Source organism: Triticum urartu, chromosome 5A, assembly GCF_056163025.1.
Source record: "Triticum urartu cultivar PI428250 chromosome 5A, HENAU_Tu73, whole genome shotgun sequence".
Classification (NCBI taxonomy): Eukaryota; Viridiplantae; Streptophyta; class Magnoliopsida; order Poales; family Poaceae; genus Triticum; species Triticum urartu.
The window spans coordinates 426,629,398-426,649,099 of NC_141877.1; positions in this window are offsets into that span (position 1 = coordinate 426,629,398).

Below are 19,702 nucleotides of genomic sequence, written 5' to 3' on the forward strand. Positions count from 1 at the left end.
AAAGATTTGAGAACACTTGATGTATGTCTTGCCATGGATATATGTGGTGACAATGGGATATCACGTGATTCACTTGATGTATGTCTTAGTGATCAACTTGCGGGTTTCGTGACATTGGGAACCTATGCATAGGGGTTGGCACACGTTTTCGTCGTGATTCTCCGGTAGAACTTTGGGGCACTCTTTGAGGTTCTATGTGTTGGTTGAATAGATGAATCTGAGATTGTGTGATGCATATCGTATAATCATACCCATGGATACTTGAGGTGACATTGGAGTATCTAGGTGACATTAGGGTTTTTGTTGATTTGTGTCTTAAGGTGTTATTCTAGTACGAACTCTAGGGCTATTTGTGACACTTATAGGAATAGCCCAACGGATTGATTGGAAAGAATAACTTTGAGGTGGTTTCGTACCCTACCATAATCTCTTTGTTCGTTCTCCGCTATTAGTGACTTTGGAGTGACTCTTTGTTGCATGTTGAGGGATAGTTTTATGATCCAATTATTTTAGTATTGTTGAGAGGACTTACACTAGCGAAAGTATGAACCCTAGGCCTTGTTTCAACACATTGCAATACCGTTTACGCTCACTTTTACCATTAGTTACCTTGCTGTTTTTATATTTTCAGATTACAAATACCTTTATCTATTATCCATATACCACTTGTATCACCATCTCTTCGCCGAACTAGTGCACCTATAAAATTTACCATTGTATTGGGTGTGTTGGGGACACAAGAGACTCTTTGTTATTTGGTTGCAGGGTTGCTTGAGAGAGACCATCTTCATCCTACGCCTCCCACGGATTGATAAACCTTAGGTCATCTACTTGAGGGAAATTTGCTAATGTCCTACAAACCTCTGCACTTGGAGGCCCAACAACGTCTACAAGAAGAAGGTTGTGTAGTAGACATCATTGGCGTATTTCGAGATTAGGATTTGTCACTCCGATTGTCGGAGAGGTATCTCTGGGCCCACTCGGTAATGCACATCACTTAAAGCCTTGCAAGCATTGCAACTAATGAGTTAGTTGCAGGATGATGTATTACGGAACGAGTAAAGAGACTTTCCGGTAACGAGATTGAACTAGGTATTGAGATACCGACGATCGAATCTTGGGCAAGTAACATACGATGACAAAGGGAACAATGTATGTTGTTATGCGGTCTGACCGATAAAGATCTTCGAAGAATATGTGGGAGCCAATATGAGCATCCAGGTTCCGCTATTGGTTATTGGCCGGAGACGTGTCTCGGTCATGTCTACATAGTTCTTGAACCCGTAGGGTCCGCATGCTTAAAGTTTTGATGACGGTTATATTATGAGTTTATGAGTTTTGATGCACCGAAGGTTGTTCGGAGTCCCGGATGTGATCACGGACATGACGAGGAGTCTCGAAATGGTTGAGACATGAAGATCGATATATTGGAAGCCTATATTTGGATATTGGAAATGTTCCAGGTAAAATAGGGATTTTACCGGAGTACCGAGGGGTTACCGGAACCCCCCGGGGGCTTAATGGGCCATAGTGGGCCTTAGTGGAGAAGAGGAGAGGCGGCTAGGGCAGGGCCGCGCGCCCCTCCCCCTCTAGTCCGAATAGGACAATGAGAGGGGGGCGGCGCCCCCCTTTCCTTCCTCTCTCCCTCCTCTTTCCCCCTTCTCCTAATCCAACAAGGAAGGGAGGGAGTCCTACTCCCGGTGGGAGTAGGACTCCTCCTGGCTGGCCGCACCTCCCCCCTTGCTCCTTTATATACGGGGGGCAGGGGCACCCCAAAGACACAACAATTGATTTGATCTTTTAGCTATGTGCGGTGCCCCCCTCCACCATAGTCCACCTCGATAATACTGTAGCGGGGCTTAGGCGAAGCCCTGCGTCGGTAGAACATCATCATCATCACCACGCTGTCGTGCTGACGAAACTCTCCCTCAACACTCGACTGGATCGGAGTTCGAGGGACGTCATCGGGCTGAACGTGTGCTGAACTCGGAGGTGCCGTGCGTTCGGTACTTGATCGATCGGATCGTGAAGACGTACGACTACATCAGCCGCATTGTGCTAACGCTTCTGCTTTCGGTCTACGAGGGTACGTAGACAACACTCTCCCCTCTCGTTGCTATGCATCACCATGATCTTGCGTGTGCATAGATTTTTTTGAAATTACTACGTTCCCCAACACATCAACACCATAGCCTCTCCGATGAAGCGTGAGTAGTTTACCACAGACCTTCGGGTCCATAATTATTAGCTAGATGGCTTCTTCTCTCTCTTTGATCTTCAATACAAAGTTCTCCTCAATGTTCTTGGAGATCTATTCAGTGTAATACTCTTTTGCGGTGTGTTTGCCGAGATCCGATGAATTGTGGGTTTATGAACTTGATTATCTATGAATATTATTTGGTTCTTCTCTGAATTCTCATATGCATGATTTGATATCTTTGCAAGTCTCTTCGAATTATCGGTTTAGTTTGGCCTACTAGATTGATCTTTCTTGCAATGGGAGAAGTGCTTAGCTTTCGGTTCAATCTTGCGGTGTCCTTTCCCAGTGACAGTAGGGGCAGCAAGGCACGTATTGTATTGTTGCTATCGAGGATAAAAAGATGGGGTTTATGTCATATTGCTTGAGTTTATCCCTCTACATCATGTCATCTTGCTTAATGCGTTACTATGTTCTTATGAACTTAATACTCTAGATGCATGCTGGATAGTGGTCGATGTGTGGAGTAATAGTAGTAGATGCAGAATCGCTTCGATCTACTTGACACGGACGTGATACCTATATTCATGATCATTGCCTTAGATATCTTCGTAACTATGCACTTTTCTATCAATTGCTTGACAATAATTTGTTCACCCACCGTAATACATGTTATCATGAGAGAAGTCACTAGTGAAACCTATGGCCCCCGGGTCTCTTTCTTATTATATTGCATCTCTTTTATTATCGCATCTCGTTTACTATTTTGCAATCTTTACTTTCCAATCTATAAAACAAAATACCAAAAATATTTATATTACTATCTCTATCAGATCTCACTTTCGCAAGTGAGCATGAAGAGATTGACAACCCCTTTATCGTGTTGGTTGCGAGGTTCTTTATTGTTTGTGTAGGTAATAGGTGACTTGTGCATTGTCTCCTACTGGATTGATACCTTGGTTCTCAAAAACTGAGGTAAATATTGATGCTACTTTGCTGCATCACCCTTTCCTCTTCAAGGGAAAACCAGCGCATGCTCAAGAGGTAGCAGGGTGCAGGGCGCGCCCCTGCCTCGTGGGCCCCCTGGGACTCCACCGACCTCAACTCCAACTATATATATTCATGTTCGGGGAGAAAAAAATCAGAGAGAAGGATTCATCACGTTTTATGATACGAAGCCGCCGCCAAGCCCTAATCTTCATCGGGAGGGTTGATCTAGAGTCCGTTCGGGGAATCCGTCGCCATCGTCATCATCAACCTTCCTCCATCACCAATTTCATCATGCTCACTGCCGTGTGTCAGTAATCTCATCGTAGGCTTGCTGGTCGGTGATGGGTTGGATGAGATTTACCATGTGATCGAGTTAGTTTTGTTAGGGTTTGATCCCTAGTATCCATTATGTTCTAAGATTGATGTTGCTATGACTTTGCTATGCTTAATGCTTGTCACTAGGGCCCGAGTGTCATGATTTCGGATCTGTGCCTGTTATATTTTCATGAATATATGTGAGTTCTTGATCCTATCTTGCAAGTCAATAGTCACCTACTATGTGTTATGATCCGGTAACCCCGAAGTGACAATAATCGGGACCACTCCCGGTGATGACTGTAGTTTGAGGAGTTCATGTATTCACTAAGTGTTAATGCTTTGGTCCGGTACTCTATTAAAAAGAGTCCTTAATATCCCTTAGTTTCCAATAGGACCCCGCTGCCACGGGAGGGTAGGACAAAAGAGGTCATGCAAGTTCTTTTCCATAAGCACGTTTGACTATATTCAGAATACATGCCTACATTACATTTATGAACTAGAGCTAGTTCTGTGTCACCCTATGTTATAACTATTGCATGAGGAATCACATCCGACATAATTATCCATCATTGATCCATTGCCAACGAGCTTTTCACATATTGATCTTTGCTTAGTTACTTTTCCGTTGCCATTGTTACGATTGCTACAAAAACTGCTACTGTTACTTTTGCCACTGTTACCGTTACTTCCATACTACTTTGCTACTAAATACTTTGCTGCAGATATTAAGTCTTTCAAGTGTGGTTGAATTGACAACTCAACTGCTAATACTTGAGAATATTCTTTGGCTCCCCTTGTGTCGAATCAATAATTTTGGGTTGAATACTCTACCCTCGATCACCTATACTTTTGGGTTATCAAGACCATTTTCTGGCACTGTTGCCAGGGAGCATAACTCTATTCTTTGAGTCACTCGGGATTTATATTTGTTTATCACTATGAGGAACTTGAAAGATGAAACAACCAAGATTTTTCCCTCAACTACGAGGGGAGGTAAGGAACTGCCATCTAGCTCTGCACTTGATTCACCTTCTGTTATGAGTAAATTTGCGACACCTACACCTATTATTGATTTTGATATGTCGCATGTTATTGATGATGCCACTTCTGCTATGCATGATGCTTATGGTGAAACTACTTCTATGCTTGATAATACCGTGCCATTAGGTGAATTTCTTGATTAACAACTTGCTAGGGTTAGTGAAAATGAAATTATTGAAACAGATAATATTGATGAAATTGATGATGAAGATTCTCCCCCTATGTTAGGAGCTAGGGTTCTGCCCTGCCTAGGGCGTAGGGTGTAGGGGAACGAGGGAGTTGGGCGAGGGCTGGAGCGCGGCGGCCGGCGGCGAGGCGTCGTCCTTGCGGTTGGGGCGGCGGCGGCGCAGGAAGGAGGCAGCTAGGGTTAGGGTTTCGACTCCTCTGGGAGCCGAGCAATAGAATAGTCTTATTGCTTAATTCTCAAAATAGTCTTACAACTTGTATATATAACCGTAATCTGAAAATAAAACTAAGATAACTTGAGGCCTAAGCCTGCCCAGTGGGCCCCCTGCGGCCATAGACCTGGCCGGTCATAACATCTCTCCCCGCCTGCGCAAACAGCTCGTCCTCGAGCTGAAAGTCGGGGTAGTGCTGGCGGAACTCCTCGTGCTGCTCCCAAGTAGCGTCCTCCTCTGGTAGTCCGGTCCACTGAATCAACACATACCAGGAGCCTCGGCGCAGCTGAGCCTTCAACGCCTTCTCTGGATCAGGAAGTAGGCGCCCGTCCGTGATCGGTGGAAGTGTCGGCGGTGCCGCGGGTGGCTCGCCGCGGAATGGCTTGAGCAGCCCGACATGGAATACATCATGGATCCACGCGCCTGCCGGAAGCTGAAGACGGTAAGCCACTTTCCCAATGCGTTCCAGGATAGCAAAGGGACCGGCATAGCGAGGACCGAGCTTCTTCCTCGCGCGTGGGTCCAAGGACTGTGTAGAGCGGTGAAGTAGACGCAGCCAGACCCAATCACCCACCGCGAACTCCGCCTCGCGATGGTGGCCATCATAGTAATGTTTGGCCAACTGCTGGGCCTATAGGAGTCATTGGTGGACCTCCGCGAGCATCTCATCACGGCTCCGCAGAAGAGCCCCGACTGCCTCGGTCCATGCCAAGGCCGGATCAACCGGAAGGATCGGCTGGGGTGGCCGGCCATACACCACCTCAAAGGGCGTAGCACGGAGGGCGGAGTGATAAGAGGTGTTGTAGCAGTACTCCGCCCATGAGAGCCAGTCCACCCATGCACGAGGGCGATCACCTGTAACACAACGCAAATACATGGCAATCACCTTGTTAACTATCTCAGACTGGTCGTCCGTCCGAGAGTGGAAGGCGGTGCTCAGGCGTAGCTTCATGCCCGCCAGCCGGAAAAGGTCGCGCCTACGTGTCCCGTAAACACGGGGTCCCGATCACTGACGATCGAAGAAGGAAACCCGTGGAGACGGACAATGCCATCGAAGAAGGCCCGTGCGATAGATGCTGCTGAATAGGGATGGCCAAGTGCGATGAAATGAGCATACTTGGAGAAGCGGTCGACCACCGTGAGAATGACGGACTTGCCGCCCACCTTGGGAAGGCCCTCGATGAAGTCCATGGAGATGTCCGCCCAAACCTGAGACGGGACCTCCAAGGGCTGAAGCATGCCAGCCGGCCGTAGAGTCTCCGTTTTGTTGCGCTGGCACGTCACACAAGACCGTACCCAGTCACGGACCAGGGCATGATCATCGAGAATGTAGAAGTCGGCGCGAAGACGATGCAGCGTCTTCTGCACGCCCTCATGGCCCGCCGAGTGGGCGAGGCGCAGCACCTGCTGGCGAAGATCATCATGCGCCGGAACAAAGACCCGGCGCCCGTGGAGAAGCAGGCCATCGGCGAGGCGCCACGGCTCCTCTAGCTCTCCCGCAGCCAGCTGCTGCTGCAGGAGGAGGGATTCGGCCGCGGCAGCGGTCGCCCGTTGGATGTCGGCGTAGAGGATGAAGGAGGGCCCGGTGAGGATGCAGAAGGCCGCCCCCTCCGCCGTACTATCGTCCACATCGGCGTCACGCCGAGACAGGGCGTCGGCGACGGTGTTAAGACGACCGGCCGGTACTCGACGGTGAAGTCAAAGCCAAAGAGCTTACTGATCCACTGGTGCTGGGGTACCGTCGAGAGCCTCTGATCCAGCATGAACTTGAGGCTGTAATGGTCTGTGCGGATCCGGAAGGAACGACCCCAAAGATAGGGCCGCCAATGGCGTACTGCCTGCACCAACCCAATGAGCTCACGCTCATACGCCGCTAGCTTAAGATGGCGTGCGGCAAAGGGGCGGCTGAAGAAAGCAAGGGGTCCATCGCCCTGATGCAGGACCGCACCGAACCCCGCACCGGAGGCATCGCACTCGACGGTGAAGGGAAGGTCGAAATCCGGCATCTGCAATACGGGTCCCGTCGTGAGGGCCCCCTTGAGGGCCTCGAATGCTGAAGTGGCCTTCTCATCCCAAGAGAAGGCGTCGCAACGGAGGAGACGCGTGAGTGGGGCCGCGATGAGGCCAAATTCCCGGATGAACTTCCGGTAGTACCCCGCGAGGCCAAGAAACCCGAAAGAGCCTGCGGAGACTGCGGAATCGGCCAGGCGGCGACGGTCGCCACCTTGTCTGTGTCCATGGCCACTCCCTCGGCCGAGATGATGTGGTCGAGGTAAGCGACCGAAGGCGTCCCGAACGAGCACTTCGAGCGCTTAAGATGAAGATGATGCGCCCGAAGCTCGTTGAAGACGATGGCCACATGCTGGAGGTGCTTTGCCCAAGAGGTGCTGTAGATAAGAATGTCATCAAAGAAAACGAGCACAAACCGACGTAAGTAGGGCCGGAGGACATCGTTCATCAAGGCCTGAAATGTCGCCGGGGCGTTGGAGAGGCCAAAGGGCATCACCAAGAACTCGAAGTGGCCGTGATGAGTCTGAAACGCCGTTTTGGCGATGTCGTCTGGATGCATGCGCACCTGATGATACCCCGACCGGAGGTCCAGTTTGGTGAAGAAGCGCGCCCCATGTAGTTCATCCAGGAGTTCATCGACCACCGGAATAGGGAACTTATCCTTAAGTGTGAAAGCATTAAGGGCGCGGTAGTCGATGCAGAAACGCCACGTGCCGTCCGACTTGCGAACGAGGAGGACCGGCACCGTGAATGGTGATGTGGATATCCGGATAATGCCCGCGGCAAGCATGAGTGCACATTGCCGCTCCAACTCGTCCTTCTATAGCTGGGGGTACCGGTAGGGTCGTACTGCCACCGGCGCTGAGCCCGGTAGGAGATGAATACGGTGGTCGTAGACCCGGGCCGGCGGAAGGCCCTGGGGTTCCGCAAAGAGATCACTGTGCTGCTGCAGGAGGTTATCCAACAGCGGATGCTCGGCCTCAGTGGTGTCCGCGGCCAGCTGGAGCGGGGGCGATGCCGGGGCGCCTCCAACGCCCTCCCACCGGATGCGGCGGCCGAGGTGCCAGAAGGTCATCGTTAGGGCGTCGAAGTCCCAAAGGATGGGTCCGAGAGTCCGCAAAAAGTCGACGCCGAGGATGAAGTCAAAGCAGCCCAAGTCGATGCCAGCACAAGTGATGGTGAAGTGCTCGTCGCCGATAGTAATGGGTACGTCCCGAGCGAGCCCATGGCAGCGGAGGCGGTCGCCATTAGTGACGGTGACCCGCAGCTGCTCCCCACCTGTCGGCTGTAGCTCAAGGCGCCGCATAGTAGCCTCAGGTAGGAAGTTATGTGTAGAACCCGTGTCCAAGAGAGCCACCAGAGTCTCACCACGGATCGTGACCAGTATAAGCATAGTCCGCTCATTACGGATGCCGGCCAATGCATGAAGGGAGACGACAAGGGCCGTAGCCGGCACGGGTGCGGGTGCCGGCGCGACCTCGGCAGCGGCTGGGTCACCGAGTCCATCATCGGGGGTATCGTCCTCCATCTTGTCGGCCGTCTCCAAGTAGAAGAGGCGCAGGCAGACATGGCCCGGGGCATAGGGTGTGTCACACTTAAAGCACAGCCCCAGGAGGCGGCGCTCGAGCTTCTCTACCTATGAAAGGCGCCAGAAGGGCCGCGTCGCGACCGGGGTGGTCGCCGACGAGGCGGCTGAAGGTGCTGGCGCGGGCGGCGGGGGCCGTGGAGGCAGTCGGCTCCCCCAAGGTGCTGTTGGCCGTGTCAAGGCCTGGGCACGCTCCTCGAATGCCCGAGCGTAGTATACGGCCGTCTCTAGGTCCTGGGGCCCCTTCATCTCGACGTCCACGTGGATGTGGTCGGGAAGGCCGCCGACGAAGAGCTAAGCTCGCTGGAGTGCCGTCACCCCTGGTGCGTGACACGCCAGAGCCTGGAAACGGTCGGCGAAATCCTGGACCGTGGAGGTGAAGGGTAGGCGGCCCAACTCGGACAAGCGGCTGCCGTGTCATGGTGGTCCAAAGCGAAGGAGGCACAGCTCGCGGAAACGATCCCAGGGAGGCATACCGTCCTCGTCCTGCTCTAGGGCATAGTACCACGTCTGGGCTGCACCCCAGAGGTGGTATGAAGCGAGCCAAGTGCGCTCAGACGTAGGTGTGCGCTGCCCCCGGAAGAACTGGTCACACTGGTTTAACAAGTTAAGCGGGTCCTCCGAGCCATCATACGTGGCGAAGTCGATCCGGGCGAAGCGAGGTGGTGTCAGGGTCGATGCGCCAGCGCCCACCAGTTCGACGATGCGGAGGGCGGAGGGCGGCGTGCCGTACTGCAGCGTGGACACCAACGGTTCTCTGGCCTCCGTGTAGACCAGCGATGGCGACGTTCCGGTGAGCCATGCCAGAATCGGAGAGGGCGACGGTGGGAACCGCACCTGCTGGATCGGGAGCCCCCTGGAGGGGCCTGACTCGGGCCGGCGCTGGGTGGCGGGGACGGTGTGGGAGCCGTTGCAGCCGGCGCGGAGAGAGCCGGCGCGGGCCAGACCGGCCACGGGGCGGGGGCGGGCGCGGCCGACACGGGTGGCGCCGCGGGCGCTGGTGCGGGCCATTGCGGCCAGGCCGGCGCTGGGGTGGCCGGCGGCTGTAGCGCCGGGTAGCCCCTGGTGAGTGCTGCGGGCACCGGGTACCACGGAAGAGCCAGGGGCCCGGAGGGCACAGGAGGCGGGAGCGGCGGGGGCGGCCCGTACGGGCTGGCCAGGAAGAGCCGGATGCCCTGGACCGCGACGACCAAGTCATTGGGGACACCCGCCATGGCCTCCGGGATGTAGTGGGCCGGTAGGGTTGAAGGGGATGGTGGCGTGACGGTGACGGGGGCTGGCGGCTGGCCGGTGGGCACGCCGGAGAGGAGTTCCAGCGGCGCCGATGGAAGGGCCAGCGGCCCCGTGGCGAGTGGCAATGGCGCAGCGGCGGTGGTGGTTGGTGGAGCGGTGGCGGTGGTGGTGGTCAGAGGCAGCGACGGCGATGGTGGTGAGGACGACATAGTCGAACCTGAGCTGGCTGATACCAAGGTGTTAGGAGCTAGGGTTCTGCCCTGCCTAGGGCGTAGGGTGTAGGGGAAGGAGGGAGTTGGGCGAGGGCTGGAGCGCGGCGGCCGGCGGCGAGGCGTCTTCCTTGCGGTTGGGGCGGCGGCGGCGCAGGAAGGAGGCGGCTAGGGTTAGGGTTCCGGCTCCTCTGGGAGCCGGGCAATAGAATAGTCTTATTGCTTAATTCTCGAAATAGTCTTACAACTTGTATATATAACCATAATCTGAAAATAAAACTAAGATAACTTGAGGCCTAAGCCTGCCCAGTGGGCCCCCTGCGGCCATAGACCTGGCCGGTCATAACACCCTAGATATGAATTTCCTGATGTGCCTGAGGGTTATGTTATGGATGAAGAAACTGCTAGAGACCTTTTTGCTTGCAAAGATAGATATGATCTTAAGAAACTGTTAGCTAAGATGAAAGAAAAGTCTTTAAATGCTAGAATGAAATATGACCCTGCTTTTGCTACTTCACCTATCTGTATTTCTGATAAGGATTATGATTTCTCTGTCGATCCTGAGTTAATTACTCTGGTTGAATCTGATCCTTTTTATGGCAATAAATCTGAAACTGTTGTGGCACATCTTACTAAATTTAATGATATAGCCACCCTATTCACTCATGAGGAAAAAATTCGTTACTACTATATCCTTAAGTTATTTCCATTCTCATTAAAGGGTGATGCTAAAACATGGTTTAATTCTCTTGCTCCTGGTTGTGTGCGTAGTCCCCATGATATGATTTATTACTTCTCTGCTAAATATTTCCCCGCTCATAAGAAACAAGCTGCCTTAAAGGAAATATATAATTTTGTGCAAATTGAAGAAGAGAGTCTCCCACAAGCTTGGGGGAGGCTTCTCCGATTACTTAATGCTTTGCCTAATCATCCATTCAAGAAAAATGAAATACTTGATATGTTTTATAATGGACTAAGCGATGCTTCCAGAGACCACCTGGATAGTTGTGCTGGTTGTGTTTTCAGGGAAAGAATTGTTAAGCAAGCTGAATTGCTATTAAATAATATATTGAGTAATGATAATGATTGGACACTTCGTGAACCAACTCCTAAGCCAACTCCGAAGAAAATGGGTATTCTATTTCTCAGTCCTGAAGATATGTAAGAGGCAAAGAAATCTATGAAAGAAAAGGGTATTAAAGCTGAAGATGTTAAGAATTTACCCCCTATTGAAGAAATACATGGTATTAATAACCCAAAACAGGTGGTAAAGGTAAATTCTCTCTATAGATTTGATGAAGGTGATATTCCTCATAACAAGTCTGCTAGCCAATGCTTGGATGAGTTTGATAATTTTATTGTTAAACAAGAAAACTTCAATGCTTATGTTGGTAGACAATTGAAACGTAATGCTTATATGATTGAACACTTGAGTGATTATATGTCTAGAGTTAAAGGTGACCTTAAACTTATTAGTAAACATGCTTCTATGGTCACCACTCAGATAGAACAAGTTGTAGGATCGAAAGTATGTCTAGAGGGGGTGATTAGACTACTTGGCCAATTAAAAATCTATCCTTTTCCCAATTTTAGTCTTTGGAAGATTTTAGCTACCTTAGCACAAGTCAAGCAATCTTAACACAATTCAAGCAAGCATGCAAGGAGTCTATGAGCAGCGGAAAGTAAAGCATGCAAGTTGCAAGAATGTAAAGGGAAGGGTTTGGAGAATTCAAACGCAATTGGAGACATGAATGTTTTTGTCGTGGTTCCGATAGGTGGTGCTATCGTACATCCACGTTGATGGAGACTTCAACCCATGAAGGGTAACGGTTGCGCGAGTCCACGGAGGGCTTCACCCACGAAGGGTCCACGAAGAAGCAACCTTGTCTATCCCATCATGGCCATCGCCCACGAAGGACTTGCCTCACTAGCGGTAGATCTTCACGAAGTAGGCGATCTCCTTGCCCTTACAAACTCCTTGGTTCAACTCCACAATCTTGTCGGAGGCTCCCAAGTGACACCTAGCCAGTCTAGGAAACAGCACTCTCCAAGAAGTAAAAAATGTTGTGTTGATGATGAACTCCTTGCTCTTGTGCTTCAAATGATAGTCTCCCCAACACTCAACTCTCTCTCACAGGATATGGATTTGGTGGAAAGAAGATTTGAGTGGAAAGCAACTTGGGGAAGGCTAGAGATCAAGATTCATATGGTGAGAATGGAATATCTTGGCCTCAACACATGAGTAGGTGGTTCTCCCTCAGAAAATGTGTATTGGAAGTGTAGGTATGTTCTGATGGCTCTCTCCACGAATGAAGAGTGGGTGGAGGGGTATATATAGCCTCCACACAAAAACTAACCGTTACACACAATTTACCAATCTCGGTGAGACCGATTTGACAAACTCGGTCAGACCGATTTAGCAAACCTAGTGACCGTTAGGATTTCCGATGGGACTGAGATGCAACTCGGTAGGACCGATATGGTTAGGGTTAGGGCATAACGTAATCTTGGTGTGACCAATTACACAAACTCGGTGGGACCGATTTTGGTAATAAGCTAACCAGAGAGTTGGTCGGGTAAACTCGGTGGGACCGATCACTCATTTCGGTGGGATCGAAATGTTACAAAAGGGAAACAGAGAGTTTACATTGCAATCTCGGTGGGACCGATCGCTCATCTCGGTAGGACCGAAACGTTACAAAGGGAAACAGAGAGATTACAACCCCGTCTCGGTGTGACCGAGATCCCTATCGGTGAGACCGATTTGCCTAGGGTTTGTGGCAGTGGCTATGACATTTGAACTCGGTGGCGCCGGATAGAAACAATCGGTGGGGCCGAGTTTGACTTTTGGTTTAGCTCATATGTGGATGTGGGAAGGTAGTTGAGGGTTTTGGAGCATATCACTAAGCACTATGAAGCAAGAACCTCATCAAGCAACACCTCATCCCTCCTTGATAGTATTGGCTTTTCCTATAGATTCAATGTGATCTTGGATCACTAAAATATAAAATGTAGAGTCTTGAGCTTTGAGCTTGAGCCAATCTTTTTGTCTTTAGTATTTTGAGGGGTCCACTTTCCTCATCCATGCCATGCCATTCATTTAGCTTTTCCTGAAATATTAATCTTGGAATAGCATTAGCTCAATGAGCTATATGTTGTTAGGAATTACCAAAACCACCTAGGGATAGTTGCACTTTCAATCTCCCCCTTTTTGGTAATTGATGACAACATATAGATCAAAGCTTCGACGAATGATAATAAGAGTGAAAAACATTGTCGCTTTGAGAAGTATGTGAAAAGCAAGAGCTCCCCCTAAATTTGTGCATAGTTTATGATTTGCTTTGGACTGCAAATGCACAGAGAATTAGGCTCATGGGTTACTCTTCCATGTCACATACATCTTGGTGGAGCACTCAAAATGATAATAATTAAATACATGCACTCATCACCAAGCAAAGTGAATGATCATATAGGGATAAAGTGATAATGTCATTCAATAAGCATTAATGTAGCATATGATCAAACACACATGATCATCCAAGTATCACACAAACAGAAAGTATCTCAAACAAGCAAAGCAAATAAAGTTCAACCACCAAAGCAAGAGAGAATAAAAAAAGCAGAAACACTCTCTCTCGAAGCCTATGATCTATACATTTTTCTCCCCCTTTAGCAACAAGTTACCAAAAAGTTCCTAGAAAATGCATAGCACTAAATCGTCTCTCAGGCTTGGTCTTCAGGTGGTGGTGTCCGGATAACTCCAAGAACGAAGGCTTCAGTTGATGTAGATGGAGCTGATGGAGTAGGTGCTGGAGCTGGTGGCACTGAAGTTGTAGCTGGTGCAGATGAAGTTGCTCTGGTGTCTGGAACAGGCACTGCAGCAGATCTCTGAGCTCTAGGCACTCTGGCAAATGCATCAGTGGTTGTCTTGCCCTTCCTCTCCTGCATATCATCCTGAAGTTGCTCCACAACAGACTGGATCTCAGTTACCTTCACATCCATGTCATAGAACTTCTGCTCTATGATCCTTTCCAAGCTCTCCTGGTTTTGAGTCAGGGTGGCCATCCCTTTCTCAATCCTTAGAGTGGATGCAATCAAGTAGTCGAGCTGATCTTGCTTGCTCTTCAGAAGATACTGAGATGCCTCTTCCATGGTTGGCATCTTTGCAGCTTTCTCATCCTTTTCCTTCTTCCTCTTTGCTTGAACGTGCACAGAAGATGGTTCATCCTCATTCATGACCACTTGGTTGTCCTCAAAGTCTGGATAGATGGGCATGTGCTCCTTGTCCAGCAGATATGTGCCAGTGCCCAGCTTGGAGTTAATCAGCTCCTGAATGTGTGGGGCATATCCACAACTCCTCTTCTGATCTGCAGCTGTCCTCATTATGGTTTCCACTATTAGACTCATGACTTTGAACTTCTGTGGGACATCAAAGATGTGAAGCAAGTTAATTGCATGGCCTCTAATCATCTTGTGATTTCCTGACTTTGGCAGAAGAGTGTGCCTGAGGATCCAGTTGATAGTTGGCAAGCCTGACAGAAGTTAATGTACAGATCCAAACTTGTGTGTCTCAAGAGCAGCATCTGGGATCTCCTTGTGCATGTGTGCCATGGTTTTGTGATCCTTCTTCTTGTTGGCATAGACATCCAAGTCATCTTCACTCTCTTGAGGGCATTGATCAACTTAGCCCATTCTGCAACTATGGACTGGTATCTAGTGCCTTCAGACATCCATACTATCTTTCCATCTGGGTAGAAGTGAGCTGTGGAGTAGAACTGCATGATAAGCTCATCATTCCACTTTGTGAACTTCTGAGCCACAAACTCATCAACTCCACAAGCCTTGAAACTGTCATACACTCCTGGATAATGTTCTTCAATCTCCTTGATGTACTCCCAGTTGACCCATCTCATGTCACATACTATTGGTTTCTTGTCAAGCAACACTGTCTCATAAAAATCCTGTTGTTCTTTGATATGGAACCTGTAGTCCATAGCAGTTCTCCTTCTGGTGGCATATGGATCTGACTCTCTCCATAGCCTCAATCCTGAGTCCTTCCTGATCTTCATGTTTTCTGCTACAGGATGAACATCATTATGATCTGGAATTTTTGGCTTTAGCTTCCTCAAAACATGTGTCTCATCATCTTCTTCTTCAGCAACAGTTTCAAGCACTGGGGCCTTGTTTTTCTCAGCAGCTGGAATGTTCCTGGTACTCCTCTTTGGTGCAGATTTGGGTTTTGGAGCAGCTGGCTTAGAAGCTTCTTTGGGCTTAGATGAAGCAACCCCTGACCTTATGGCATCTCCCATAAGTTTCTGTGCCTTAGGTGCTGGTGCAGCATCTTATTCATCTTCCTCTTCAAAGTCTCTCATGATTGAGGATCTCCCAAGCACTCTGGCAGTGGTCTTCTTGACCCTCTCTTTCCTCTTCTTCCCTTCTGCAGCACCCTCTTTGGGTTCAGATTCCAAAGGTACTTGAGTAGAGGCTCTGGCTTTAGACATGGGAATTCTCTTTGCAGGTACTTTGGTATTCATACCAGGCTTAGTGGCAGCAGCAGTGCTATATTCCTTCTTAACCACTTTCCTTTTGGAAATGGCCTCATCCTCAACTGCCACATAGTCTTCATCCTTAGATTCAGAAGTTTTCTTCTTTCTGGCCCTGGTGGCAGCCTTTGGCAGTTTGCTTGGTGTGCTCCTGCTGCCATCATGTGAGCTGCTAGAGAGACTAGTGCCCTCACTCAAGTTAACCTGCTCCTCTGACTTGTTCTGACTGTCACTTTGATCAGACATAATGCAAACACTGACAGCAGACCCTGTGAATAGATTATAGATGAGGTAGAGTGGATGAGCATCACAAAATACAGAGGTTTTTGCAAAAGAATGAATTAAAAACTTAGTTTTAGTTTTCCACAGAAAGCATTTCGGATCTACCGATTTGCAAACTCGGTGATATCGAAGCAGCTTTTGGAACCTAAACTAGTGAACTCGGTCAGACCGAGTCACAGTTCGGTGGCACCGAGACTGCTAGGGTTTCACAAAGTGCTAAACTCGGTCACACCGATTTGCAATTCTTGGTCAGACCGAGAATCACATGCGCAATGGCCTGAGCCAAAACGGTGGAACCGATTTCATCAACTCGGTCGGTCCGAGATGGTTTCGGCGGAAACCTAACCCTAAATTTTCAATTCACGACTAAACTACGGAGTGTTTTTGATGGATAGAATGATTTCAATCATGGCAAGATACATGGCAAAGCAATGTGCTGGGGAATCGGAGTTAGAACAGCACAAAGTTCAAGTCCATACCCTAGTTCGGCGATGAACTTGCTACGGCAGCAACGGCGGAGATGATTCCGTTGACGGCGGCGGAGACCAGCGACAGGAGGCGGCTGGCGATGAGGAGGACAATCCGGAGACCCTGGAGGCGGAGCGGGCTAAGCGCGGGCGAGGAGGTTTGGAAAGTTTTCCAAAATTTTGCCCGTGGGTATATATAGCCCGACCCTGTCGGTGTGACCGAGTGGAACAACTCGGTGGCACCGAGATTCATAATTGCAAGCAGTTACTGAAACTCGATGTGACCGAAAAGTTCGAATCGGTTGCACCGAGATTGAAAACCTAGGTCGACTTAGTGATCTCGGTATGACCGAAATGGATGAATCGGTCAAACCGAAACACACAAAGAAGTTTTGGAAGTTTAAGTCTATGACGAATCGGGGACTCCGAGTGCCCCTCACACAGAGTGGTTCGAATCTGACTTGATCAAACTTTGTGATGTAGCATGAATAGAGTTTGAGACAAGAAAAGCATAGATAGCTAGAGAAGGTTCTTAGGCATTCTTGTCCATCCACTTGGCCAAAAGAAAAAGAAACCAATCAATCAAAACAACAAGTGGATGTTCTCAAATGAGTAATTATGCAATCAACATGCTCACACAATAAAATGTCAAATGAAATATGTGGCAAAGCATGCACAAACAATTCTAGCATCTATCAAGCAATTGGGGATGACTAGGTCATCTATATATGAGTATATTGACTTAGGAGTCAAATGAGAACATTTGATCATAGGTCATACTCATCGTTTAAGCACAAGTGAGGTTACCACTTTTACATAAAGCGTTGTTGTGTTCACACCATTAGAGTTGCTTTAACTCAATTGTTAGAGTAAAGCTCCCCCTAGATGTGAGATCCCCCCAAAGAGGGATGAACTAACCTTGGGTTTTGTCAATGATGACTTCATGTAGGTGTTGAAGATGTGGATGCTCTAAGTTGATGTAGATCATTCGGAGCTATCCTTTGGAGTGAGTTGCACTTTCAATACCTACACGGGTTAGTCCCACAAGGAACAAACAAGGATATCCATAGGCATAGAGTGATGCACACACAAGATGATGTCTATGAAAGCCTTAGGTTACCTTGTCCCTTATCTTACCAACAAGAGGGTTTGTGACTCCTTGAACTAGTGCAAGATGTGGAAGTTGATTGCACTTGTTCTTGCCAAAATGATAAGAGTGAAGTATGTTGGGGGAGTCACCCTCAAGAACTCTCTAGTTCTTCTTCTTCGGGATCCACACCATCTTGATGGGAATCCTCGGAGTTGTAGTTGTACTTGATGAAGTGGAACTTGATGTAGTCTTGGGAACCCACTTGACCAAGGGCTTAGGAGCTTCTTCAAATGCATCAATTTCCTCTTGAAGCTTGTCCTTGCCTTTTTGCTTGTGGTCTTGTGGTGGAAGATCATCTTGAGCTTGTGTCCCTTTGGAAGAAGTAGGATCATACTTCGCTTGTTGAGGAACAAACTTTGTCTTGGGGTATTGACCTTCTTCCCACTCAACTCCATTGGCATTGAACTTTCGTTCAAAACCAATACCTTGATTCTTCCGGTGCCTTCCTTGCTTGCGTACAATTTCCTCGAATTGCTTACTCCCAGCAAGGCTCTTGTAAACACCTTTCTCTATGATTCCCTTCAATAAGCTGTTTTCTTGCTCAAGTGTAACTTGGCGAAGAGAATCATTAGTGGAATCAAGAGAACTACTAGAAGCAACAACATTGGATTTAGCATGATTATTGTTACTACTAGAGGAAGAATCTTTCTTGTTCTTGTTACTAGACTTGACTTGAGGCATGTAAGTGGATAAGAGTAAATGCTTGGCAATGTAAGAAGAACTTTTCTTGCGAAGATCATCATTGATTGCCTTTAAGAACTCATGCTCTTGCTCAAGGTTGAGCTTCTCAAAATGTAATTTCTCATGAGTCCTTGAAAGTTCTCGATGATCTCCTAAGATATTTTCATGAGCTAACTTAAGAGTTTTTAGTTCTTTAGTAGAGACTCAATCTTCTCCTTATCATTGTCATTCGTTTCATCATAGTACTCATCACTATAGTTGTCAACAAGTAAATCATCATCACCTAACAAGTCATCTTCATCACTATTGAAATCAACATACTCGGGGTGCGATACCTTTGGACCTTTGGCCATGAAGCATCTTCCAATTCCTTCATTTGGTGAATCAAATATGCCGTAGGAGTTGGTTGACACAAGTTCTAGACCGGCAACACCTTCATCTTGAGTATATTCGGAGTTGGAGTGATAGCTTCTCTCGGAGTTATTGTCGGAGTCGGAGCCGGATACCCATTCACCAACATGAGCTTGATGTCTTCATTTTGTGTAGCTCCTTGATGACTTGTCCTTCCTTTCCGAATCCTTGCTTCTCCGAGAGGGTCTTCATTCATATCGATCATCCCTACTCCTTCTCTCCCTTGATGGTGATTCTTCTCTTCTACTTATTCTTTTGGGAGAATCTTCTCTTCTCTTGTGGGGAGCCGTACACTCATTGGAGTAGTGTCTGGGTCTTCCACAATTGTAGCAGTTTCGCTCTCGACTAGAAGATCTTTTGTCATTGTAGGACCTTGACTTGGAACTTCTCTCTTTGCTTCTATTCTTGTAGAACTTGTTGAAGTTCTTCACCATTAAGTTCAATTCTTCATTGAAGGTTTGTTTCTCACTTGATGATGTGGGGGCTTCACATGAGGCTTTGTAAGCACCACTTGACTTGTTATGGAGCTCCTCCTTATCCTTGAGTGACATCTCATGAGCAACAATTCTTCCAATGACTTTCGTTGGCTTGAGATCTTTGTAATTTGGCATCATTTGGATCAATGTGCATACGGTATCGTATTTTCCATCCAAGGCTCTTAGGGGTCTTCTTGATGATGAATTTGTCGGTCATCTCTTCACTTCCTAAGCCGGCAATCTCATTTGTGATAAGAGCAATCCTAGAGTACATTTCAGTGACACCTTCACCATCCTTCATTTTGAACTTTTCAAGTTGACTTTGAAGCACATCCAACTTGGATTCCTTGACGGAGTCGGTACCTTCGTGCATATCAATCAAAGTATCCCAAATTTCCTTTGCATTCTCAAGACGGCTGATTTTGTTGAATTCTTCGGGGCACAATCCGTTGAAGAGGATATCACAAGCTTGAGCGTTGTATTGCAGCATTTTCAACTCTTCCGCGGTGGCTTCACGATTCGGTTCTCTCCCATCAAAGAATTCACCTTGCAAGGACCTCTATGGTGGTAATTTCCCACGCTAGACGCCATACTCTCCTAGGTTGTGAAACCAAGGCTATGACTTCCAAAAGCTATGAAAATCAAGGCAAATGGATACCAAAGCTCTGATACCACTTGTAGGATCGAAAGTATGTCTAGAGGGGGGTGACT